The sequence below is a fragment of the Typopeltis vanoorti genome, chromosome 24, assembly GCF_054136105.1.
Source record: "Typopeltis vanoorti isolate ZY-2024b chromosome 24, IOZ_Tvanoo_1.0, whole genome shotgun sequence".
Taxonomy (NCBI): domain Eukaryota; kingdom Metazoa; phylum Arthropoda; class Arachnida; order Uropygi; family Thelyphonidae; genus Typopeltis; species Typopeltis vanoorti.
In genome coordinates, this window is record NC_143572.1 from 65,491,888 (window position 1) to 65,519,034 (window position 27,147).

The 27,147-nt window shown below is 36.0% G+C and overlaps 1 pseudogene across 1 annotated transcript in view; it reads right to left on the reverse strand.

Annotated features, from left to right (window-relative positions):
- Positions 1–22,588: 22,588 nt before the first annotated feature.
- LOC150093350 (acetylcholinesterase pseudogene) overlaps positions 22,589–27,147 on the reverse strand; it is a 29,463-nt pseudogene continuing 24,904 nt past the window's right edge. Inside the window, exons 3-4 of the transcript XR_016550420.1 lie at positions 25,969–26,147; positions 22,589–22,736 (exon numbers count right to left, since the gene is read on the reverse strand). The product of XR_016550420.1 is annotated as an acetylcholinesterase pseudogene (transcript). The remainder of the gene's footprint in view (positions 22,737–25,968; positions 26,148–27,147) is intronic.

The window sequence follows — 27,147 nt, forward strand, 5'->3', positions numbered from 1 at the left end:
GAGTGCTTGGAGGCAAAGGTTCCCTGCTGCAGCTGCGCTGGTTTGTCTTTGGCTTTTTTTCCGTTTTTGTTTCTTGCTCCTCTTCGTTATTTGTATCTTTATCAGAGTTAGTTAGTTGTCTGTGTTCCGTTTCCTTTTCTCTAGGATTGCTTTTAATCGATGTTGGTGGAGGTTCTTTCGAAAGTTGGGTTTCTTTAGTGCTACCACTTGATTTTGTCTCCTCGGTACTGGGCTGAGAGCTGTTTCCTTGAGATCTTTGTTGTTTGTTAGGGATGCTCTGTTTTTTGGGGTTGGCTGCTTGCTGCTTCTGATTCTCTGATTCGCTAGGGTTAGTAGTGTTGTTAACCGGTTTCTCATTTCTGGGTATATACGGGCATAACTTCCTTACATGGCCTTCTTCGTGGCAGTAAAAGCACTGAGCAGCAACAGTAATATAAAAGGTGTAGGGTACTCCATCTATTTCTGTGTTGATTATTTTGGGTATGGAGCCGATTGTATTGTCGCCAAAGTGCATTAGAGCCTGTCTTCTAAAGCTCTTGATGTGAGCGAATTCAGGCCTAGTTGTAGAGGCGCGTAGCGTTCGGATTTTACCTGTCACTGCGCCGTATTTTGATAGTAATCCGCGAAGCATTTGATGGCTTATTTCCGGTGGAACATTTGACACTGTTACTTTTGTGGGAGCAATTGCGATTGGTGAGATATTCACGTGGCATGCTCCGATGTCTATAGATAGAATGTTGATCTTAGCTGAGGAATCGGATATTATACCACATTTAAGACTGTTGCACGAACTAGAGAATATTGGATTAGAATATAAACTATTGGTTAAGTGGGTGGCTGACAGACAGTTTTCAGAAACTGGTACACGGTCGCTATTATTCGTCAAGATTTAAGGTGACCACTGATGTTCCCAGGGGTCAGCTCTTGAACTGCTCTTGTTTAGTCTATATATCAATGATATTGGAAAGGATTTGACAGGAGATCTTCAGGAGGACCGGACAGGAGATGCTGATGATGCAAAAATAGGCAGGGCAACCAGAGTTGCTACTGACATACAACATTTACAGATGATTTCAATAGACTGGCAGTGTGGTCAAATGATAATGGCTTTCAAATTCAATGTTAGTAAGTGTAAATTTATGCAGTTTGGTGTGATGGAATATCCTACGGCATATTATAGTGGTGGGATTATGATTGGGGTAACTGATGAGACTAAAGATCTTGCAGTTGTTTTGGATATAAATTTGAAGTTCCAGACGGATGGTTGTGTTTTCAGAGAGCTCCCGAAAGCTAAGTACAATTTTGAGTAAAAATAAGAATATAGGTTAAAATCATAACGTAATGTTGCCTAAGTTTGGTAGCTTGTTGTGTCTGTGGGATTTTGGTGTGAATTACGTTAATTAATTTAGTATATAATGTTACGTTTCATAGATTTGAATATGGCGCCAATGGGACGTAAGATAATGGCGTTCAAAAATACGACGCCATTGTACATAAACTATAATGTGAGAGAGTTTGTCCAATGTGATGTGTGTGGAATGTATGCATTCCCGAATGAGGCTGGAATTTGGATTCAAAATGATAGTGGCGGGAGAATGTGCAGAAAGTGTAAGCAAAGTGAGGAGTCGAAGTATGTGTCAGGTAGTGAGATAGTTATGGTTGAAGAAAGCCAGAATTGCCAGAATGTGAGTGAAAATAGTGGCTTGATAGAGAATTGCGATGTACAAGATGGCAATGAGAGCGGTGATCTAAGAAAGAGTGAAAGCAACCATACTGAGAGAGAAAATGGTTTAAATGATAAAAATAATGAGGAATTATTTGTAGGAAGTGAGATCGCTAGGTTGCGCGCAGTGATACAAAATGCGCAGCGGCAATTAGAGCACCTGCAAAACTCTTTCCAGAGTGATTCGGATAACGTAAAAAAATAGTGCAAGAATGAGAGAGTTTCTGAAATGAAGGAAAGAATGTTGTATGGTGACTCGTTATTAAGAAGAATGATAGATGGCAGTTTAACTAAATCGTACTTACCGGGTGCGAAATTTAAGGATGTAAGTGAGAGTATTAGAGTGCAAAAACAGAGGGCGAAAGAATTAATAATTGTGGCGGGTACGAATGAATTGAAAGGTGATAAATTTTTTATGAGAGAGGACTTGAAAGTATTGTTAAAGGTAGCGAAAGAAAAGAGTGACAGAGTTAGAATGGTTAGTCTGTTTCCGCGGTATGACAGAGAGGAGTTTAGGAGGAGGGCCATAATCGCAAATGACATTATACGTAGGTTATGCAGACGGTATGGTGTGGAATTCGTGGACGTGTGGAATGAGTTTGAAGGGCGAAAGGACTTATACAAGATGGATGGCCTGCATTTGAATGGACTTGGTGTGCGGAGACTGGAAAGAGTGTTGCTGAATGAAGTGAAAATGGATGTGCAAAACCAGGGAAACTAGAAGGAGCGGGGGGGGGGAATGGATATGCAGACATCAGTGAGACAGATGAGTGTAAGAATGTATATAATGTACCTGAGCCAGCACTAAGGACAAAAAATGGGAATGGGTCATTTAGAATAACGTATCAATATAGGGGTGGGACTAAGGGATCGCTGCATTTCATGTATACTAATGCCAGGAGTATTAGGAACAAGAAGGAAGAATTTTTGGCCTTGATTGGCTCTTCCTGGCCACAGGTTATTGGCATTAGTGAAACATGGCTGACGGAAGAATATATAGTTAGTGGGATAGAATGTGTAGGTTATAGTGTGTTTAGGAGGGACAGAGAGAATAAAATGGGGGGAGGGGTATTATTGATGATAGCTGATGAACTGCAGCCAAGGAGAATTGAAATTGTATCGCAGGATAGTGGGGGGGAGCTCATTTGGCAGAATAAAATATACAGTTGGGTGCTGCTATAGACCAGGTGATGGAATAGATGGTGGAGATAGTATGCATAGGGAAATTGATAAAATGAGTGGAAGGAGGGTAATTATTATGGGGGGATTTCAACTATGGTAATATTGATTGGAAGGAGGAGAGGACACATGTGAGGAAGAAAATGGATTTTATTCAATTATTAAGGGATAACTATCTGAGACAGCATGTAATTGAAAATACTAGGGGTGTGAGAGTGCTTGACCTGGTAATAGCATCTGAGAATTTGACTGTAATGAATATAACCATGTTGCCACCTATTGGTGAGAGTGATCATAAGGTCTTGACCTGGGAGGTGGCTAAAGGTGTGGAATTTTCGATTAAGACAGGGTATATGTGGAATTACCGTGCTGGCAAGTATGACAAGCTTAGGAGATTGCTTGGAGCAGTGCCATGGCATGTACAACTGCAAGGGCTGGACGTCGATAGAGCATGGGAAGTGGTCAAGGAGCATTTACAGGAGGTAATGGCTGATTGTATACCTAGGGTCCGAATAGTAAAACAGGTAGGGTTAAATGCATGAATAACACCATTAAGCTTGAGCTGCAAAAAAAGAAACAACTGTGGTGGGAATTTAAAGAAAGGGGTGACCTGCAGGCACACGAACAGTATAAAGTGCAGGCCAGAAAGGTAACGAGTGTGGTAAAAAAAGCAAAAGCGGATTATGAAAGGAAACTAGCTTTGCAAGCAAAAGAGAATCCAAAACAGTTCTTTCAATATGCTGCAAGCAAAAAAAAAATTGTACACGGTAAAATGATTTTAAGGAATGACGATGGTAAGGAGGTCACTGAATCAGTCGATATAGTGGAGTTACTGAGCGCGCACTTTGCAAAAGCATATCATCCAGGTGGTGACATTGAAAAAATGAAGGAACCATTAGTTTATACGGGAATAGTGATGAATGAAGTGGAGGTGACTACTCTATTACAGAACCTTAATGTGAACACATCTGTGGGATTGGATAGTATACCGGCACGGGTCTTGCGTGAAGCGGCTAAAGAATTATCAGTGCCATTGACCATGTTGTTTAATCTGAGTCTCAGGTCTGGCTTAGTCCCGAAGGTGTGGAAAGTGGGGAAAATAGTTTCACTGCATAAAGGAGGATCCAAGACTACGGTTGCAAATTACCGACCGATCAGCATATCAGGAGTCGTTGTCAAGGTCTTAGAGAAAGTAGTCAAGGGGAAAATACAGGAATGGATTGATGAAAACGAGATACTGTACAGGGGACAGCATGGCTTTGTGAAGGGTAGATCATGCTTCAGTAACTTGCTCAAGTTTTATAACAAGGTGACAGCTGAACTGGATAAGGGAAATGGGTTTACAGTGATACTGCTGGACTTGGCAAAGGCGTTTGACAGGATACTACATGGAATACTAATCCGTAAACTACAACATATGGGAATGGATATAGGGTTGGTGAGGTGGATATGTGGTTGGTTGATGGAGAGATATCAAAGAGTAGTTTATTCAGGAGTAGAGTCCAAAAGACGGCCTGTGAGTAGTGGTGTGCCGCAGGGTTCTTTTCTTGGACCACTGCTGTTTAATCTGTTCATTAACGATAGAGGGAAGGATCTAAGTGGAACAATTCATTTGTTCGCTGATGATGCAAAGTTGGGTAGGGCAATAGTGAATGCAGGATGACTTGCAGGATGACTTAGATAGATTGGAGTTCTGTGCTAAGGAGAATGGATGTCAATTTAATGTGACAAAATGTAAGGTTATGCATTTTGGGGTGAAAAGATTAGCAGCAGTATACCACATTGGTGGAACTGCACTCCAAGAGATTGATGAGTCCAGGGACTTGGGAGTGTTGATGGATAGGGAGATGAAGTTTAGTGGGCACACTGCAAAAGTAGCTAAATCAGCTCATCAACTCACTTGGTTATTGAAAAATACCTTGACGAGCAGAGACAAGCAAGTTATTTTACCTCTGTACCGAGCCTTGATAAGACCTCATCTCGACTACTGTGCCCAGATTTGGTCACCTCGGTTCCTTCTTGATGGGGAGGAGGTGGAGAGGATTCAGAGGCGAGTGACTAAGATGATAACAGGTCTATGGAATGAACCACATGAGAACAGGTTGAAGATTTGTGGGTTGCAGAAACTAGTTGATAGGCGGAGGAGGGGAGATATGATCGAGACATTCAAATTACTAAAGGGATTCTATAGGATTAATTCAGAGGATATTTTTGAGATCAGGACTGGTGGTGGGAGAACTAGAGGACACCTATGGAAGCTGGGCAAGAGTGTGGTTAGCAGGGGTGTTAGAGCTGGGCTCTTTACTTTTAGAGTGGTAAATGATTGGAATAAGCTGCCAGAGTCTGTTGTGGGTGCTATGACGGTGAATGAGTTCAAGACAAGGTATGATAGATACTGTGAGAATATAATCGCATAGTTGTGTGGACATGATGTTTAGGGCCTCCCTCGATGAGTCTAAGGACTCCTGGAGTCGCCCGAAATAATAATAATAATAATAATAATAATAAAAGTCACTCTAGAAATTGCAAATAGAGCAGAGAGGATAATTGTGATGTTATAACGAACATTGACACCAAGTGGAAGTCATTTGCCAGTTTAGACCTTGATATTCTATTATATTGGTGGGATTATGATTGGGGTAACTGATGAGACTAAAGATCTTGCAGTTGTTTTGGATATAAATTTGAAGTTACAACGTCACACCAGAAATTGCAAATAGAGTTGAGAGGATAATTGTGATGTTGTAACGAACATTGACACCAAATGGAAGTCATTTGCCAGTTTAGACCTTGATACAATCCCACCTAGTTTACTGCACAGATTTGGCCTTCTGTGTTCCGAGTGGGGTAAGTAAGCTACAAAGAAGAGTTACAAAGTGATATTGGTATTATGGAATGTAGATTACGAGGACAGACAGAGAGTATGTGAACTGCAGACACTTGTAAACAGGAGAAAGAGGGGAGGGGTGATATGTTAGAAGTCTACAAACTTCTGGAAGGGTGTTATAAATATCGACTGATGAAATGTTTAGTTACATGGAAGAAGAGGGGGAGAGATCAAAGGGATATCAATGGAAGTTAAATTTCTTTGTGATTTCGAAAGGGACGAAAACCATATTTTTCACTGATTGAACCGTGCGTGAGTGGAACGTTTTTCTGTTGAATTAGTGAGTGCATCCAGTGTGAATGAGTTGTGAATATGAAGGCATGACTCTGCTGGTGCGCGATGTATGTCCTCATTTGAGGAGTCCTTGAGTCCCTGGAGAAGTAATAATAATAATCCCACTCCATAGGACACCAGCTTGTCGTAGTGGAAAGACTTCCGCGCTCTGAGGATGATAAGGACTATTCTGGCAGTAGCGTAGGATACCAGCAGGACCACTCAGGGCCTTAGCAGAGGAATCAGACTGTGTGAATCTCCTCCCTTACATTTTAGATGGTGAATAGAAAAAAGAAGCCATACATACTAGATCGGTTGTTTCCAGAATCAACAAAGACCGCACTTGGTTCTATAGCTCCTAAGCATCAGGCGATAAATGGACTATAGAGCTTAGACTCTTTTACTGGGCAACTAGGGTAAAGAATTGAAATTCGACTGAAAGAGGAATAATCAAAAAGGAAATGGGCTTTGTTAAAAACAAGGCGATTGTGTCAGCTTATTATGAATCAAATCCAGCATTAAAAGGATATCAAAAATCGAATGTATAGGAATTTGGAAACAGAAAATCCCAGATTCTATAGTCAGGGAGCAACGATTGATTAACCTAGGAAGGTTTACTGTGAGAAACAACATTCTCAGTGATATAAAACTTCAAGAATTGCAGAGGCATTGTTACGAAATCCCAGCAAGAACTTAAGACTGCTGCAAAGCTCATGGAAGAAACACTACAAATAAATTACGGATAATCCAAATGATAAGAACGGGAATCACTTCAATTCTAGACATCAAGCAGTGAGACGTATGCTTACAGAACAAATGCAGAGCACCAGAGAAAGACAGCGGCTACCGACACTGAAACAAAGTCGAGGACATCATTTAGCTGCAATATTGAGGATTACTAACTTGGTAATAGAAACATTTCCTACAAAAACATTTGGAGAAACAAATCATCTGATGTACATTGCTGCAGTTTTAATTAAAAAAGAAATTAGCTGTACAATAAAACCGTTGAACAAACCAAAAAGAGCCAATCCGAAATGGAAATTGAAACAAATTTAAAACAAGGAAAATTTAAACAGAAAAAGATCAAGAGCAGTCTAGTAAATCGATACAACTTTGAAACATAATTGATCGCTGAACTAACAAAAGAATTAAACAAATATTTTTACCCACAGGAAAAAACATTGCTATGAAAGCAAAATAAGTCAATGCAGGCAAACCTTCAGTTCGAGACTAAATAACTTTCACCAAAATATTGAGGCAAAATGCCCACACAATGTTGAAAACCTGAACGTAGATAAAACACTCAAGTTCTAGAAACATTTCTGGGATAAACCCAAAGAACATAATTAAAATGCTAACTGGATAAAAGATATTGAAAACCAATTGAACACTCAGAAAGCTTGTCATTACCAGAGAAATGATCCAAAGCGAAGAACTGTAATGCACCAGGCAAAGATGAAGTGCATGGATTTGGTCTCAAATATTTGTCCAGTGCGCATGGCTCAACAATTTAACAACCAACTGGCTCAACTGAAGAATGGATGACAACAGAAAGGACAGCTCTGATTTGGAAAACAAAGAAAAAGAAGGTCTTCCAAGTATTACTGCCATAATTTGCCTGCCAACAACATTTAAGTTACTCACTGGACTTTTTGCCACTTTGATTAATCAGGAATATCACGACACCAACTCGTTCCCATTGAACAAAAGAGATTTTGCAGAAACCCGAGAGGAACACACGACCATCACAATAATATTCTCTCAGACTCTGACTTTTACAGTTAATTTAATACTGAGAGATAACACGCAAATATTTTACAAAACAAACTGAAAAATAGCATTCATCTAAAGTTCTGTAGTCTCACTTGGCCCTACAGAAATTTCTTGTATAGCATCTGTTTTATCACTGTTCAAAATATCCTCTTTTATTTAATTTTTTACTCACTCACTGAGTCTATCTCTTAGATTTCTTAAATAGAATACGTAAATCTTACGTGAACAATATACATAAATATGTCTTCCAGTTTTCTTAATGCATCTATCCTTCAAACCTTCTCAAGTAGGCATGAATAATAATCGCCCAAACAACAAGAATACATAAATTGAACAGTTCCAAATGCATTTCCAATACAGGTACTTTATACCGCAGATTCGATCTTGCTCTTTGACACATATAGTACAAATTATTTTCATATACAAAGGCTAGTGCTATATGTATACAGCTATAGTGACATGCAAACACTACTGTAACACAAACACACACAGATAATGTACATTCAACATCGCTATGTTATTTCCTGAGGATAACAATATATGGTAAGCAAGTTTGCTACTTAGCGGTGATTTCATTTAAATCTCTTTGAATATCACTACCGCTTAACCACATGACTGCTCACATGGTACTAAGCACATAATTGCAATACTAAATGTGAACAAATCTTGGACTTGAAAAATGACATTCTCCATAGTTACTGGACAATTATTGGATGCATTTGATCGTAAAATACGAAATTTTCGTAAAATACGAAAATTAATCACAGCGAAGCATGGCTTGCATCCATGTAATCATGTGGATCTGTTTTTCATAGCCAGGAAAAGTGGAAGACGTGGTCTTTACCATCTTTAAAAGTCTTTGATGTCTTCTCTGGATAATTTTTCTTATAGCTTAAGATCGTCCATATACAAAAGATACGATATTTTGCCTGCTTGATTTGAAGTCTTTTACAAGTGAATCAAACAGTAGAAACAAAAAAAAGCGAGCAGAAATAAAAAAAGTCATTGAATGGTTACATCAAGGAAAGCAGAGGAAAGATGTTCATTGAGGCTTACAAAGAAAACGTATGAAGATACTAGATTCAAAAACTTGAATGTAGTATCTTCATACGTTGGTAGGAGAAAGAAATATCAAAAAGTTCTGGAAAATTAAAACACTCCATAGTGAATATTTAAAGGAAGTTGATGGGAAAGTTGACAGTCGCTTAACTTGGCAACGGCTTCAACAAGGCAAGAAGGTCTAATACTTGTTGCTCCAGAACAAGCACTACAAACGAAAGCAATAAAGGCGAAAATTGAAAAGATCTGTAACGATAGCAAATGTCGAATGCGCAGAGACAAACAATAGACAGTGGACCATCCAATTAGTTCTAGAAGCAAGATTGCCGTACAGACTATAAACAAAGGCATGATGGTAACAAAAGCCGTACATTGGAGTTTGTGCAGCATATATGGTTTCCCAACTTGCAAAATCCCTTGGGAATACAGAGTCGAAAAAATATTGAAAATGAAAATGAAAACATTTTCATTTTAAACTTTAAAATTCAAACAGATAGACATCTTGAACATAATATGCCAGGCATCAATGTAGTCGAACAACCTGTGTGGTTTACCGATGTGGCAATATCTGAGAATTGTAGTGGAAAAAGTAGAAGAAAAAAGTGTATGAAAAACTGATCAAGTCTGGAGATTGACTTTTTTGAGAATAAGAAAGCAACGACAGTTCTATTTGTCATAGCAGTGCTTGAAGCAATACCAAGACATGAAACCTCTGGAAAAATTGAGCGCTCCCCTGATATAACACTATCTTAACTCCAGGAAACGGAAGGTTTAGGGACTTGAAATTGTACGACGATATCTAGTCGATTCCTAGGCCTACGGATAAGGCCCATTTGCAAGTTCAAGATTTCACTATGCTGTTTCATGTTTCTTGCTGTTCTTTGACTGTGAAGTCTGCTAATCAAATATTTTTAATAATAATAATAATGATACATTTATTGATCGCTACGATATTTACATATATATATACTATAATCATTTTGAATGACATTCCAACATATTATTTTACAAAGTTCAGCACTTAGTGCTGGATATATGGTTCATTTTGTACATTAGATTTAAATAAAAGCTTTTCAAAATTTTTTACTCATATATTAGGTATTTACCAAGATATTTTGTTAATATTAACAACTAATATTACACAGGATTTTTATATAATGAAAAACTAATATTTTGTTTCTTCTTATTCCTCCCCTCCTCTTTTACCTTGCGGTGTCGAGGATTTTTCTATATTTTACCGATACTGTATCGAGGATAAGGTCGTTAGCCCTATTCCTCCCGGTGTGTCCTATGTCCGTAGATGCATGTGTTCACAGGCCGGTAAAAAACCAATATATAACTGTAAGTGTAATTTACAGTTGCAGTTTAGTAGCTCATGAATTTCCTGTGTTAGTTTTGTATTTCCATTTTCAATGCCTCTAGTGAAGATTTGTAGTCGCTGTAGATGGTTCTTCCTTCTGTAATGTTTATTACTGGATTTGAGAGATAGAATTTGAGAGCTATTTGTATGGCTGTTAATTCACAAGTGAAGTTTGAAGCTATTTTGCTAGCTGTTGTTTTGGTTTGCATTTCCTCGCCTCCAGGTAGCGTTAGAAAAATCTCTGAACCTTCTTGGTTGAGAGTCTCATCAGATGATCTATCAGTGTAGGGAATGACATGGTTTGGATTGTTTAAGTGATGTATAGTGTCAAGCCCTTTTCTTTTATTTTCTTCCTGTGAATCCTTTTTTGATCAAGGTTCGAGGAGATTTAAGTTTGTCATTGTGTGTTTGATAGAATAGTGGAAAAGAATGGCTCTTTGCTTATTTCAATGGACAGGGGCTCTAAGTCAATCTGTTTTCGAATTTCCTGATTATATTGTAACGTAGATTAACTCTTTAGTCTAGATTTTCTTGTCCAGGCATCCTGAGTGGGATATGATCCTGTTAGTGGCTCCTGATTCTGTTAGTGAATTTAATTGTGGAGAGTTTTATTTTGTCTTCTGGTATGTGAAGCCCACACTCTTGTTGAGCTTTTAAAATATTTGTGGATGAGACTGCACCTATGATAATTTTTGCTGCTCTTGATTTTACTCTGTCAAGTGTTTCTTTTGAGCAAGTAGAAGCTGGAGCCCAGATGGATGAGGTATATTCCATAGTGGGTCGTATGAGTGCCGTATATGTAGTTTTGAGTGTCTTCGGTTGTGCACCCTACTTTGTTCCACAAAGCCTTTTGATAATATTACGCTTTCTAAGAACTTTATTGGATATATTTGTAATATGAGTTGTAAATATCGAGGGTTAGGCCTAAGTATTTTGGAGACTGTTTATCTATTATAAAAAAAAAGTTAAATCTATTATAAAAAAAAAGTTAAAATTTATTAAAACTTACACACACGATCACTTAGATCGTCCTTGGCCATTCGCAGTCGAGAGAAATGTAAACAAACTTAAAGATGCAGTATTAAATCATGACTGCATAAAATTAACTGACATTAATCAATTAGTTAATTTAATTAGCATAAAATTAAATTATTTTATTAATTATAATTAATAAAACAAAATTATAAAATTAACATATCTATGTGTAGTAGATGCCATAATCATAGTGGCGCATTTAGCATTTATTCACATCTTTCGATGCCGATGTTTCGCTTTTATGAAGATATTTTAGGTGTCTTAGACAAGTGATAGTTTTAGAGTAAATACACTTTCATTTTTATATGTTCTATGTTATTATTAATTATTGCTATAATGTGTACAGAGTTCTGATATACGAGTATGTACAATTAACGTATTGTAATTATTACCTTTTTGATACACTTATTACAAACTGTTTATTTTGTTCGGATCTTTCAAAGCCGATGTGAAGATATGAAGAAGAATAAATACCTAACTATATTTTTTGTTTTGGCGTGTGACTATTTTATTATTAGCATTGTTAATTCTTCATACTTCATACTGTACGGAAGCTTGTTTAACAGGTTTGGTATGTTTGAAATGATGAATTGCTTTTCTATGTACATTATTATAATTACTTGTATGTTATATGTTGATTTGGAATTGTTACTGTTGTTCGATGTTTTCTGTAAAAGTAGTGTCTTATCATGATAGTGTAATGTCTAAGATTTGTCACAGTCAGAAGTCGATTGTTCGTATATGTTGATGGATGAAAAAGAGTGGTACTATTTTGGCACTCAAGAGCTGTTGTTGTTGCCATCAACCTGTGTTATAATGCGTTTGTTTTTTTTCATTAAGCATTGCGGTGTAAAATCATAGAAAGCCATACCGTACCCCCAAGCGATTTATAGATGATTCTCCTGATATTTAAAGGGAATATGTCTTGTAAGTTTTAAAGAGTAATATTATAGTTTTATTACAATTAAGAGTAATATTCGCGGTTTTTTTTTTTTTTTGTATATGTGTTCCATCGAATATTGTAGTCAAAGTGCAGGTCTAAGTATTTGAGGTTTGTAACTTCCTGGATTGTTGAGCAAGAACAGTTTTTTTTTTTTTTTTTTTTTTTTTTTTTTTTTTTTTTTTTTTTTTGTGCAAGTGAAGTATGACACGTGAAGTAATAGGTGTGAGAAATTTGTAGTCATCCGAGGGTTCCTAAATATTATAATTTGAGATTTATTGCTATTTATTTGATAGAATTACGCGTGAGCCAATCAGTGATGATGATGAAATCTATAAATGTTGCAAGCCTACTGATGGGTCTTTGTGCTTTGATATGAGTAATGTGTCATCTGCGTACAGATGCCACTGTATGCAGTACAGATGCCACTGTATGCAGTACAGATGCCACTGTATGCGGTGGCATCTGTACGATCGATGTGTGATCATCACTAACGAAATTGATCTGGAAAAATTGTAAAAATATTCTTTGCTTTTAGTGTATTCATGCGCTGTAACACTTCAATGTATTTTTTTTTTCTTTCTGTTGTTCTCAGATGTTGTTGAGATGTAATGTCTCAGCATCCTCGAAGCTTTTTAATAAGCTTATTTGAGGATAAAGCCGGTTAGATATCTTTTATTAATTTGATTGCTGTGTTGGATGTAGGCCGATGTTTGAGAGGTCAAATGAATGATCTGAAAGGTCTTGAAATTGCCAATATATTCTGGTGTTATTGCATCCGTCTTGATGGTTCACATTAATGTTTATTGTGGTCTTCATTTTGGACTAATTAGGATACTTTTTTTTTCACCGTGGCAGCCTTTCTATGTCTTTTGAGCTGTTAATTTGTATCGGCTTTGAAGTTAGTGGCTTCCTCAGGAATATCTTGGCATTTCTGATCCACAAAAATTGGCAATTTTTTTCTGTTTTTGCTTTTCTTGCTGGTACAACAGCTTCCGATTGAATAGCTAAATATTCCCATAGGAAGATTGGATTGGCGTATTGTCTTGTAATGAGTCCAAGTCCTTGTCAACTGTTTTTTTCTGTCTGCTGGCTTTTATGAGATTGTCTCTTGTGGACTTGCTTGTAAGACGAACTATGACTGGTTCTGGTCGGGGCAAGCCTTTTTTTTTTTTTTTTTTTTCTCTTCATGGGAATTCGATTTACGGTCTGAATGCCGTTATGCTCTAGAGCAGGGGTTTCCAACCCTATGCCCGCGGGCACCATGGCGCCCGTCGACCAATTTGTGTGTGCCCGCCGCTGTCAACCGTGTGCCGTATAGTTTGAAATAATCACGCAACAATTCATGGCATGCTATATGATGCATGCGTTAATGACACATGACGAGTATTAAACGCATACAATATAAAAGTAGACGCGCATTCGAAGTTGTTCATTCCAGTTTAATAGTTTAAACTGGAATATCATCATATTCTCCTAATTATGAAGCACTGGCCAATGAAATGCAATGCCAAAGATCGCACTATCTTACATATATATATTTAAATTTTTATATAATGTAAACTTTTAAGTAATAAAACATTTGATTCTAATGTAAACTTTGTATGTATTCATTTAACAAAAGAATTCAAAAAATTTGCTTGAAAAAATAGATGGTGCCCGTCGCCCTATCGGTATTTTAGAATGTGCTCTAGGAAACAAAAAGGTTGGGAACCCCTGCTCTAGAGGGATGTCGATTGCATGGCCTAATTTTTAAACTACGTCTCCGAGGTTTTCTGTAGGTGTAGTTTCAGGAAGACCGTTTATGACAAGATCTTCTTTATATTGTTGCTGATTTAAACGTTCGTATTGTAGTTTTAGGGAATCAAGTTTTTTACAGAGTCCGGATGTCTCTTTCATCAAATTGTGTTGCCTGTCATTTAGTGCATTAATGCTGATTTTGATGTCTTTTACCGTTTGCAACACTTCTGTCACTGCTAAATTATTACGTTTGACCAAATCCTGATGTTCGCTACATATTTTTGTTGTTTGTTCGTTCTGTTTCTTAAAGAGTTCTTGCACAAGATCTCCTAAGCTGAGTTTTACAGTCTCTAGACTGTTTTCTATTAGTATATTTATGGAGTTCAAATTATAGGACTCACCTGTATATTTTTCTGTTAGTTTGTCGTCTGATTTTTCCTCCTGTATAATAGGCTGCGCCGTAAGTGGCTTTAGGTGTCTTTTACTGGCCTTAGGTGCGTCCTTGCACAGTAAGCACTTCCATTCCTCGCGTGTTGCATTGAATTTACGTTACCAGGTTGTTTCTGAAAGTAATAATGGGAGATACTGAGATAAGGAGTGATGAGAGGTTGGTCCACCTTTGCTGCGAGTTGCTAACGGGTGTACCACCTTACACAGTCCTGAAGATATTTTCAGGTGCAAACTTTGTTTGCTTACACTTGGATAAAGGATTAAAGTAAATTTATTATAGTCTAACCAAGTGCAAAATAAACTTCCAACACCTTTCTCTAAATCCAGAGTAATTTAATAATAAGGTGGTACACTTGTTGGCAACTCATATAGGTGAATATGACCTCTCCTATTGCTTCTGCCTTAGTATCACCACTTCTGGGTCTGCCTGCCACTGAAGAGACCTCAATAAAGGTCCAAACCGGTCTGGGTAGTGGCCCTTACCTTAATGCATAGCATTATACATGTCCGCAAGGAAATGTGCGTTGCATTATGGGAGATATTGAGACAAAGAGTGATGAGAGCTTGGTCCACCTTTGCTGCGAGTTGCCAACGGGTGTACCACCTTACCTCAGTCCTGAAGATATTTTCAGGTGCAAACTTTGTTTGCTTACACTTGGATAAAGGATTAAAGTAAATTTATTATAGTCTAACCAAGTGCAAAATAAACTTCCAACACCTTTCTCTAAATCCAGAGTAATTTAATAATAAGGTGGTACACTTGTTGGCAACTCATATAGGTGAATATGACCTCTCCTATTGCTTCTGCCTTAGTATCACCACTTCTGGGTCTGCCTGCCACTGAAGAGACCTCAATAAAGGTCCAAACCGGTCTGGGTAGTGGCCCTTACCTTAATGCATAGCATTATACATGTCCGCAAGGAAATGTGCGTTGCATTATGGGAGATATTGAGACAAAGAGTGATGAGAGCTTGGTCCACCTTTGCTGCGAGTTGCCAACGGGTGTACCACCTTACCTCAGTCCTGAAGATATTTTCAGGTGCAAACTTTGTTTGCTTACACTTGGATAAAGGATTAAAGTAAATTTATTATAGTCTAACCAAGTGCAAAATAAACTTCCAACACCTTTCTCTAAATCCAGAGTAATTTAATAATAAGGTGGTACACTTGTTGGCAACTCATATAGGTGAATATGACCTCTCCTATTGCTTCTGCCTTAGTATCACCACTTCTGGGTCTGCCTGCCACTGAAGAGACCTCAATAAAGGTCCAAACCGGTCTGGGTAGTGGCCCTTACCTTAATGCATAGCATTATACATGTCCGCAAGGAAATGTGCGTTGCATTATGGGAGATATTGAGACAAAGAGTGATGAGAGCTTGGTCCACCTTTGCTGCGAGTTGCCAACGGGTGTACCACCTTACCTCAGTCCTGAAGATATTTTCAGGTGCAAACTTTGTTTGCTTACACTTGGATAAAGGATTAAACTAAATTTATTATAGTCTAACCAAGTGCAAAATAAACGTCCAACTTGGTTCTGAAAGGCCGGCACATGTAGTAGAATGCTACTACATTTCCTACAAGTTGTATGATTTCCTTCAGACGATAAATCCTTCAGGCATTTGATGCAATTCATGACTCACCTTTCTTCCCTTGAGCAACTGTAGTATCATTGTAAAAATGGCGACGTCGTTTGTTCTTCGCTCGTTGTTGATCACGTCCTCTCTGTTCACTTTTCAGCACTTGAAAATTTGTTTTTTTCTTAGCCGATTTCGGTGAATTATATATCACTGTCTTCAGCATGACAAGTGTTACTTGAGAACACATTCAAATTAAAAACAGGAGTTAGAACCGCTTTAAAACTATAAAAACAGGAGCAGCGAGACACCGTGTGCTAGTTTGTATGCCTACACCGGTACTACAATTATAGTAATGTAATTCATTCAAAATCTATACTTGGAAAGTCGTGGGCGCTTAAAGGACATAAGAAACGTTGATTTTTTTTGTTCTTTTTTTAAAGAAAACATGCCTTTGTGCGTATATTCTCAATTAGTTATGAAATTTGTTTTCATATTTCTCTTATATCTAATGTGGTTATTTCACCATTTAACAGTGTTTAATGGAATGCTTGCGTTAAATCTATAAAATATTATTATTATATCTATTAATAATGCTTTTTAATAAGTTCTTCCTGCTCATCAGACAAGTCAATCAAGTTATTATTAGTTTTGTTATTTTTCTGTAATAGAAAGTTATGAATTTAGGAAATTACGAAGTTGCTATTGGAAAGTGCCACGTTTGGATGTTCTTGGAATGAAGCCATTATGAAGACTTTTCAACTGAATGTGGGTTTGAGAAAAAACGCAAATATCAGACATGATATAGTTGAACTGGCAGTAATTCTAACAACCCAATTTAGATGTTGGGTTGTTGGGTTGTGGCAGCCTGGAGAACGCTAATGAATTTGGGTAAAAAATAAATAAATAAATATAATCTGACTGTATAAGGAAGCATCCGTTCATTATCATAGCAGGTTAACCTGCAGTTGATAATTTTATTTTGCTTATTACTGCGATTAAAATTGTGTGTGTTGAGGGGAGGGTGATTGTTCTGGAATACTTTATTCTGTTTTTTCAGCAAACAAAAATCTCAATAAAAAAATAGTTCGCATTCCCAATGCACAGATAAGCAGACGGTTTTGAAAAGAACAGTATAATCACTGTAATTATATGGTGCTTGACCATCTTTATCTTGAATTGTTCCTTTTATGTATTACTTCGGATATGATTGTAAATCAGACGACTTAGTAACATAGGTGGCTCAAGATTTCCCTATAATTTATTTTACTGTTATTTGTAGTTTGTACTTAAATACAAACATCTCATAAACACAAAACTCCTTCTTATGTAAGACCATCTGTTTAATACAACTATGTACAAGAACGCCTACTAGTTTCGCTAGCCTACTCTCTAGCTTTGTCAAGAGTAAAAAGGTGAACAAAAAAAATAATAATAAATGCAAAAAACGAACTAATACAGAACCGTTTTACAACGGTTAGTACACCAAATTTACAGCTCGCGTGACAATGTGCGCATGTAGCGAGATGCTTCAATTATTAGTGTGAACACGCGTTACATAGTTTTTAGCATACCGTAGTTCTTAAACTTAATGAATTAATCAGATTTTTCCATATATATTTTAATACTGCTCCTTGATTTCGGTTGAAGTTGTTTCCTGTTCGTAAGACTACTGCTGCTTTTTTTGAATATTCTGGATCTGTAATCATCCTCAATATATGGCATTGAGCTGTTTTCCCAATCTATCGCGTGATTAAAAGTTGCGAAGTGATGTGGCAAGCCTGAGGTATCCGCTCTGTTGTGATTATATGTTTGTTTAGATTATATGAATAATCTAAACAAACATTTCATTTTTAAACTTACTACATCAGCTTGATGTAGGTTGTTACTAAGAACCAAAGTGGATGGAATGAAGGAGATAGTTCAACAGGATCTTTGAAACCGTACAGTAAAATTAACTTGGAATGACTGCCAGAAAGAGGAAGCTATTCATGTACAGGTGAAAGAGAGTAGGCGAAAGTACAAGTCTTGCGATACTCTAGCATTGGTGATTAATACAGTATATATATATATATATATATATATATATATATATATATATATAGTCATTAGATATCCAAGGTCTTATTATATTGGTGGATTATGCTAGAAGAAACTGATGAGTCTAGGGATCTTGGAGTGTTAGTAGATAGGAAGTTGAAGTTCAAGGACCATGTGGCAAAGATTGCAAACACAACTCAAAAGATAACAGCAATGCTGAAACGATCGTTCACGTGTAAAGATAAGGATGTTATTTTACCTTTACCTTTATATAAGGCCTTGATAAGACCTCACTTGGACTTTTGTGCGCACGTCTGATGTACTGGTTTCGGTTGTGATTCTGATACATTGGAGAGAGTACAAAGGAGAGTGCTAAAATTACACCACGATGGTGGAATACTGATTTTGAAGCCAGATTGAGAATGTGTAGACTGCAGACACTAGCAAACAGGAGAAAGAGGGGTGATATTATGATTGAGACTTATGAACTTCTGAAAGTGTCATACAGGATTTCAATTGATGGAATTTTTCAATTTATGAAGGTGGGGAAAAGAAAAGAGCGCATCCTTGGAAGATGAGAATGATGAAGGACTAAGAAGGGGATGAGGGCTAAATTTTTCTCTCGGAGGGTGGCTCGTTATTGGAATGTATTGCCATTGCATGTTGTGAGTGCAAGCAGTGTGAATGAATTGAAGAATAAGTATGAGAGCTGGTGTGTGTGTTTAGCATGTGGCCTTCCTCGATGAGTCCCTGACTCTCTGGGTGTCTGTCTTAATAATAATAATAATAATAATTATATATATATATATATATATATATATATATATATATATATATATATATATATATATATATATATATATAATTATATATAATTATATATATATCAGGATTTGTTCTCAGTACCTCTGCACAGTTAAGGTATCCCCATTAAAAACGTGAAGAGGGGTACTGCCATTGATAATTATTCTGTCCTCCCACACGAGGACGCTATATTTACCATAGTCCCTTTCTCTGATGTTTTTAGAGATAGTACTGCATTCCTCGTCTTGTGAGCTAAACGGGAACTCAACAAGGATAAGGCCTTGCTCTGAAGTATTTTCACTATTCATGTACAATATGGTGTGGCATTGGCATTCATAAATATGAATTCTTTGCCTACAGAACCACGGAACAATCGAACATAACGTTGAAGAACTTCGTTGCAATATCGTTCACTTTCACTTCACCAGTCATAGTCCCTTTTTTCCAGCACTTGTAGCTCTTCCCACTAAGCATAATACTTCCCAACACTATGATCCCAGCAACGCTGTATCTATCTCTTTCAAGAACGTAATCTGGACGGTAAGCAGTACTACTTTCACGCCAGATGAAGTATCATCTAACATCAGAAGAAAGACAAAAACATATTTCATTTGTAAAGAGTAAATTAGCCCATTGGTGTCTTGTCCAATTTTTATAGATACAACACCAAAGAAATTGTGCTCTGCGATGAGCTGTAGATGAAGAGAAGCAGACTACATGCCCGCTTGTCGCAGATATCTTGCCACAATTTGTCGAGATGTCTGCGTACCTGTGTTTGAATGGAGCCGACTTGGAAGCTTATCCGCCGTGGTTTGTCTATTACGTTTTGCTGTTATAACCAAAAATAACCAAACAAAATCCCCCCAAAATCTTCATGTTCCGTGGTAGAGCGAGGGAGAGGCTCTTAGCGAAAGTCTAGAACACATTCCACTGGTTGGAAACGCTGCCCAGAGCTTGAATAGAACGCTGTGAGATTCCAAACCTCTCTGCAATAGCAGTAATTCTGGGGCCTTCTTCAAGCTTTCCGATTCATTTTTTCCTCAAGTGAAATCATTTCGATGATGTCTTTGAGAATTATAATATATTTAAGTTTGCAACTTTATTCCTTCACGAAACATATTCCTTCAAACACAGTTCGCTTAGCGCAGCCTTTTAACCTATGACCCTGTTACGTGCCACGTAACCCCTTGCGCGCAATTCGAAAATTGGAATGTGTACCGCTCTATACTCGAAATCGTCAGTGATAGAAATTATCACGAGCTGCTTCGTCTGAATTTGTGGTTGTAATCTTCAGAAATAGTGTTCGTCCTTAGGTATTGGACCCAGTATAGTTCTTGCCCAACCCTTCTTATAACGGTTACTTTATAAGAAGAGTTGGGCTAAGAGGAATTACGGCATTACTGAAACTGTGTCAATAATGCCGTAACACATTAAGGCAGCATTCTACTTTCGCCTACAACTGTCCTGCTTCTCATCCATCTGTTCCTTGGATATCCACAGATGCCGTATGGTCACTCAGATGCTCCGTGATCTGCCACACCAGTCCATGTGGTTCTGTTGTATGCTTTTCTGGATGCATCAACTCTGCGAAGATGAGTCACTCCAAACTAATCATACATCCATCTCATTGAGGGTCTATCCCTTATTCGAGGAACTATCTTCCTCTTTTTCCAGGAACTATCTTCCATTACTCTTCTGGGAAGTCCTCCTTCCATCCTTTCAATGTATTCAAAGTAATTTAACTTTCCTCTGTCAATCCATAAGGAGCCTTAAAGTTCAACTGATGCTTTCTAACATCCATCCATTTGTCCGTCTTTCAGTATATGATACCCACAACAGCCTCTTGTAACACCATCTCAAAAGCAGGTATCCTTTTCTTATCTATTTTTTTCGGTTCCAAGTCTCACATCCATAAGCCGCTGTTGGAAAAAAAAACTGCATTCAAAATCCTCAACTTTTTTTTCCCGTGGAGATATTTTATCCTTCCAGATTATAGACAAGTCTGTGACTGTTGTTTTAGCCATTCCTAATCTTCTTCTGAAGTCTTTTGAACAGCAATTCTTCATATTAATAATGGATCCCAGGAACTCGAACTTACTGACTTCCTTAATTCTTTCTCCATTAAGGTACACTTGTTTCTCAGGAGCTTCCCTGTATGTATTTCCTTTGAAAACCATAATCTTTGTTTTGTTAGGATTGAGCTTAAGTCTTCTGTTCTTACTGATCTCGTTAACTTTGTCAAATATTTGTCCTAGTTCTTTGTCATTAGCATATTGTGATGTCACTGTGTCATCAGCATACCTCAGATTGCTGATCAATCTACTACCTATCTTGATTCCTATCTTCAGCTCATCCAGTGTTACACGCATGATGTCCTCAGCATAGATACTAAACAAAAGGAGAAAGTAAACCTTCTTGCCTAACTCCCTTTCCAACCTGAAGCCAATCAGTTAATCCAACACCTGTTCTTATCTTAACTTCTTGCTCCATGTACAAGTTTGCTATCAACCTGATAGCGTGTTGAGGAAAACCCATTCTTTTCAATACTTTCCATGCTGAATATGCTGCACTGTTTCAAGTGGTTCAAAAATCGGCGGCCATCTCAAAGAATCATCTACGACGATGACTTGACATCCTGAAGGTATTGGAGATGTAGATCACCCGCTGAGAAAGTAAAAAAAAAGTACAATATATATATATATATATAGATCCCGCATAAATGGATCCTACATTTGATCATTTATTTGTCCCATAAATTGGAGGATTCTATATTATCACGATGGTACCAAATAACACTTGAAATCTCTCGGAAACATTTCAATATCTTTCAACCAAATTCAGAGTTATGAATATCTTGGTAGGAATCAACAGTAAGGGATATTCGTCCCTTCAAAAGAAACGCTTCATAGTTTACTCTCTTCTGAGGGGAAAAATGGATGATAAGCCCATCGGTCCAAAACCAATATCTAGAATTTTACTTAGTTGCTAGATTACGAAATTCACTTGAAGCCATCAGCTAAATGCTTGGGTTAAAATACTAGGAAAAACCGTTATTCAATGATCTGCCAGTAATTTGGTAAATGTCAAGGTAATTCTGGAATAAAGATAATTTGATGAAATAGGCTTCAAGGCGAAATTTTTCTCCTCTACATTCGTCCTTATTATTAACTCAGAAATATATTGTGTGTGTGCAGCAAAATTATCATCCGTAAGAAACAGCAAACTACTGTTTGATTAATTCTTCAATAAAAATATAATAGAATTTTGAAATAATAATAATAATAATAATAATAATAATAATAATAATAATAATAATAATAATAATAATAATAATATTATTATTATTATTATTATTATTATTATCATCATCATCATCATCATCACCACGTCCAATTGTCCAAATCCTTTTTCAATAATGTTTTTTTCACTATTTTTTCTTTTATTATCTATTTTTCTTTTTTTTTATATTTGTTTTCTTTTTTCGCCATTTTTTTTCTTTTTCACTATTTTCTTTTTTCTATTCGTATTTTTTTCACTATTTCCATCTTTTTTCATTAATTTTTATCATTGAACTTTTCGTTTTAACTGTTTTTTTTTTTAATTCTTTTCCGCTAACTTTTATTGAAATAGATGTTCTTTTCATTTCACATTTTACATTTCATTTTCACAGGAATTTATCAAAAGTAATACGGAATACATGCCAAGTTTATAACTTCATAGCTTTATTTATATGTATGCATTTTTATTTTAGGTTACTTTAAAGTACATTCTTAAAAAAATGAATTTTCTGGTAAAAGACAAAACATCTGCGTTGTGGTAGAAAATACGTTATCGAATCAAAATTTGACTAGCCGAATCATTAGCTAGCTGAAGAATTTTTCTTCTTGCAGCTTTCTGTAAAAGAAATTAACAATTATTAAACTGTTTTTCAAAAAAAAAAAAAACAGGAAATACAAATATTTATACACATTAGCTGAGATTTTATGATGTTATCAGGGTTCAAATATTTTTGAACAGTTAAATAAGATTTACATTGTTACCTTTTAAAATGAAATAAATAATAATAATAAGTAACGAATTAAAGCTATTTCAATACATGCAGAATCCGCTGATTTCTATTACAGTGCATCAGCGTATTGATAATCGTAAGGTTTTGCGAAAATAATGTTTTTTCTAGATGCTTTACTTTATAGTGACATTCAAGATCTGTCCTCGGAACATTATTCCGAGATAAAGTCCCAGAGGCATTACTTGCAAGTGATATATCTAGAGATGGCAATGAAAATATGAAACATATTTTTTGATTGGTCCAAAATTTCTGCTCATTTTGAAGTTTCTCAATTGCACCATTCTTCCCCACTTCAGGAACTAAATAACTACTGTTTTCCTTATTTTCCACTCAGATCTTATTTTTTAATCAGATCTGGTATTTAAACTACTTAAAAATTTGCCGAACTTCCAATTTTCAGTTCAATATCTTCAGTGCCATAAAGGGACAACGAGTTGAAACTATATATTGTAATAACTTTTGATTTAATGGAAGTCCATAAATTTCGGGATTTGGGAAATGTACTTGAAGTCATCTGCGCAATTCAGTTTTAGTTTCGAACTTGCTCACTTTTATTGGAAAAGTTTTGGGAAAAAGTTTCTAAATGACATTAACAAGGCTTTGGCTGGATAAAATTTAAAGGAACTTTGTTGTTGTGATCTATATTAAAAATATCTGTTTTGATTTCGATCCGACCATTATGGTTTTGAAAAAAATAAGTAGAATTTTCTTTTGTCCAGACATAAATCACCATCTAAGGGATAATGTTCGGAAAAGTATTGTCAAAATAATTATTACTAGTATCGTTGATGATCTACTTAAGTTGTCTGTAACTTGGGGACTTTTGATTAACTGTTTTTGATAAATTTTCATAGAACCAGAAATCTTTGGACGAGTGCACACTGTTAATTGCATACTGTTGTAGAACACACTGACAAAATGCCAGTCAACGATGATGAACCCACTGAAATGGTTCAATTATAGTTGACTTTCATGTAAGACCTCCATGTAACATCCAATGAGCTTCCCTATTTTCATTCATACTTTCCAATCAACCCATTTACGTGCCCTCTTTCCTGGATTTATTTGTTTGCCTTTTGTTTTAAATGTTATTTTCTTTTTCTCAGCAATATTATTATAAGCTACTCCTTTTCTGTAGATAAAGCATTCTTAACTAGGATGCTCTTATCATCCTGTGGGTGCGAAGGATCTAATTTTTATTTTTATTTAAGTGCTATTTCCGAATGGAGTTCAGTCACCACCTTTGCAAAGTTACTTCTGTCTTTAAGGGCTCTGATAAGAGCTCTGTGTTCAGTTTAATCCAGATTTTTTAATTGGTTTAGCCATGATATTTTTCTTCTTTCAGGTTTTCTCTTTCCGTTGATTTTACCTTCTAGTATTATCCGGCGAATGTTATACTCATGTTTCTCATTAGATGTCCTAAATAGGCAGTTTTTCTTCTTTTCACAAAATTGATTAACTCTAGATTTTATTTATTATTCTCAGTATTCACAGTAGATCATCGGATGCTGAAGATGAGATCTTCAGCATCCATATAAATATCTACATCTTAAAGGCTTCCAGTTGTTTTTTTATTGTATTTATCTTAAATGTCCATATAGTAAACTTCATCATTAGAAGCACTTCATCGTTCGTACTCGAACGTCAATGTTAAAATCGAACAAATGAACAAATTTGTTCATTTGTTCGATTTTATTTCCATTTAGAATTAAGTCAGCTGTTATGGAAGGGTTATTGCTTATTATCGTAAGCTTTTTTTGTGTTAATTTTAGGTCCATTTCTTTACTTTCTTTGTTGTCACATTCGAGGAGTAGTTGAAGATCTTGAATATTTGTTGTAATTAAAGCAGTATCATCTGCATAACGTGAGTTATTTACTAATTGGCCTTGGGAAATAAGACTTCTGAGTATATATTAAACAGATGTGGATATAGCACACATCCTTGTCTCAGTCCTCTTTCAATTTTGATGTTGCTTGTCCTGATGTTGTCTGTTAGGACAGATGCAGTCCATCCCCAGTAGAGGTTTTTAATGATTCCAACATCCTTATCATCTAGGCCTAGTTCCTCTAAGATGTTTATGAGTTTATTATACTGGACCTTATCAAAAACCTTTCCGAAATCAATAAAACAAATATGAAGGTTAGTTCGTTGTTCTCTACATCTTTGTGCTAAGATATGCGAGAAGAAAAGTGCTTCTCTTATTCCTTGGCCATTTTTAAAACAAAACTCAGTTTCACTAGTGAGATCATCACATTTTTTGTATATTCTGTTATGAATAATTTTAAGAATATTTTGAGAATTTGACTCATTAGGCTAATCAATCTAAAACCATCACAATTTTTGCATTAGGTTTTTTTAGGCAATGCAATGAAGATTGAGCTCATCTCGCCAGAGGGTAGTTTACCAGTGTCATAAATTCTGTTGAATAATATTACAATTTTATCAATATTGCTGTCGTTGATTAGTTTAATAATTTCTGCTGAAAGTTCATCAGGTCCACATGCCCTACCACTTCATGATAAGTGGGTCTGTGACTTTATTTCTTGAATTTGTTAAGTCTTATCTATTATCAGAAATTAGTGCCTTAATATATTCGGTTCAAACTTATCTTTTAGACGTTTCTTGGATTATCTCTCCTTCATTAGTTGTGAGTATCATGGGATATTTTTTCGTCAATCCCTGGAATTCTTTAATTTTTTTTGCTGAAGATTGAAGTCATGTTTTCTTTGTCTACCTTCAGTTTTTCAATTACCGTTATGAAGTTTAAAATTTTCCAGAAGGAAATATAAAAAAACATCATTTCTACATTAAAATTTTCATAAGTTGGGGAACTCGTGAATTCTTATGTGGTTTATTACCTACATTTTGTCCTTATTGTGTCTGCAATTGAGATAACATCGATCTAAAATTGAAATATGCAATAAATATCTTTGATTTTATATATTCTATGTTACAAAAAAAAATCTCACAGAGTGCTGACCTGCAAATTGTTAAGGCCAGCACTCTGTGATCCAATATTTCGATTATTTCGTAAACAATTCATGGATAATACTAACCTGTCCACTTTAAGAAATAAGGAAAATATTCTCTCCAAAAAGCACATTTCTTCTCCCGATATCCGCGGCCAATAGAGTTCGCTTCTGAAGTGTCAAGGATTAAATATTCTTTATTTTTTGTTGTATACACAGGCCATTTCTGTGTCGTATTAGATCCATCTGGTGACATATTCGGGTCCCTAGAAAGAAAATAATTATCATTTGACCAACATAACAATTACTCCAAGAGTAAACTAAATATGTAACGCTATCTAAATCTTTTAGTTTTCTAAATTTTTGTAAATATTTTTTTGCAAAATGATATTTTATTGCAATAGTTTATTATTATTATTATTATTATAAGAAATAAAGCGTTATTTCATATACTGTGTGGCAAAGTAGATATCTATAAGAAATACATGATAATTTAAACCTTAAAACTAAAGGAGTCTAATAATAAACAGAAAAGTAAATATTTAAATTACGAAAACTGAAACTGAAATTGAAATTCAAGAAATTAAATTCATTAAAAAATCGAAATCAGAATTTGAAATTAAGACTACATAAGTGGTACAAGTGATAAAAATATAATGTAGTTTGTGATGCAACGCAAGTATTATAGTAACACAAATAATAGCAAAATATAATACAAGTAATACTCCAAATATTATACAATATTTGTAACTGTACAAGTGATGATATAACGCTAATAGTTTAAAGTAAAATTAAACATAAGAATAAAGAACTGGGAATAAAAGAGTGAAGAAATTGTACAATGTGTGATTAACGTACGGCAGCCCTACTGGTCACTAGAAAAATATAGTGATTCGCAATAAACTCACTGCAAAATAAAATGTCTGTATCTTGCAGTGGCGTTGCGTGCCCATTTAGGTTAAGGTGCTGTCGTGTGGCTTATGCAACCCCGCGCAACAAACGTCACGCCAATTTGACCTTATGATTGCATTTTTAATGATGTATGAAAGTTTTAAGTGTATAGCACATTAGCGCTCATCGTAATTGGTCCAATGCAATTAATTGTAGGATAACTTTGAAGACTTTAATTTATTAGTTAATATAATTTTAAATATGGAAAGCATAAAGGTCAAATTGACCAATAGCTATCCCTCACGGGCGCCGTTTATATGAGAAGCACGAATCTTTTATTTACGCTTCGTGGGGGTGGGGGAATTCGCGATGAGA